Raw genomic sequence first — 632 nt, 5'->3', positions numbered from 1 at the left:
TACAAGATTAAAATCGGCAATCTCCTAACTAGAAAGATAGAAATCGATTCCATTAGAACTTGAATTGATTGTTCCTGATTTGATTTTGAGAAAACCCTAATTTAGGAATCGAAACCCTAAACCCTAAAGAGCTAAAATTCGATTTTTATTGATTGAATTGATTGATCTGAGGTTTTAGGATTGTTAGATTGATTGAAGTAATCTGATCTAGAACTTGAATCCTAAAGGCCTTGAAACCTTTAATTAAACCGGCAGCCTTAGTTTTAAAGTTGAAACCTTAAATTCATAAATCTAATTGCTAAGGTTGTTTGCATACATATGAATTCGAATTGGATTGCATTCACATTGATTAATGAAATCGACCAGCATGTAGAAAACATATGAATCCGAATCTGATTGAATTAAAACTTACCTGGCCGTGTGACATTAATCTCCCTGGTACATGTAGAATCAAATGTTAGGATTGTTCGCACCATGGTCAATTTAGTTTTACACGTCCGATCCTATTGCTTGTCCACATAGCCGTGTGGCTTGTTTGTCCGCTCCATGGTCGATTAGATTGATTGTTTTTCATAGATGCGTAAGACAAGTTTGTGGCCGAGCTTGTTATACCATGCGGCCACATGATCACA

Source organism: Brassica oleracea, chromosome C9, assembly GCF_000695525.1.
Source record: "Brassica oleracea var. oleracea cultivar TO1000 chromosome C9, BOL, whole genome shotgun sequence".
NCBI classification, from domain to species: domain Eukaryota; kingdom Viridiplantae; phylum Streptophyta; class Magnoliopsida; order Brassicales; family Brassicaceae; genus Brassica; species Brassica oleracea.
This window is presented reverse-complemented; position numbering follows the sequence as displayed.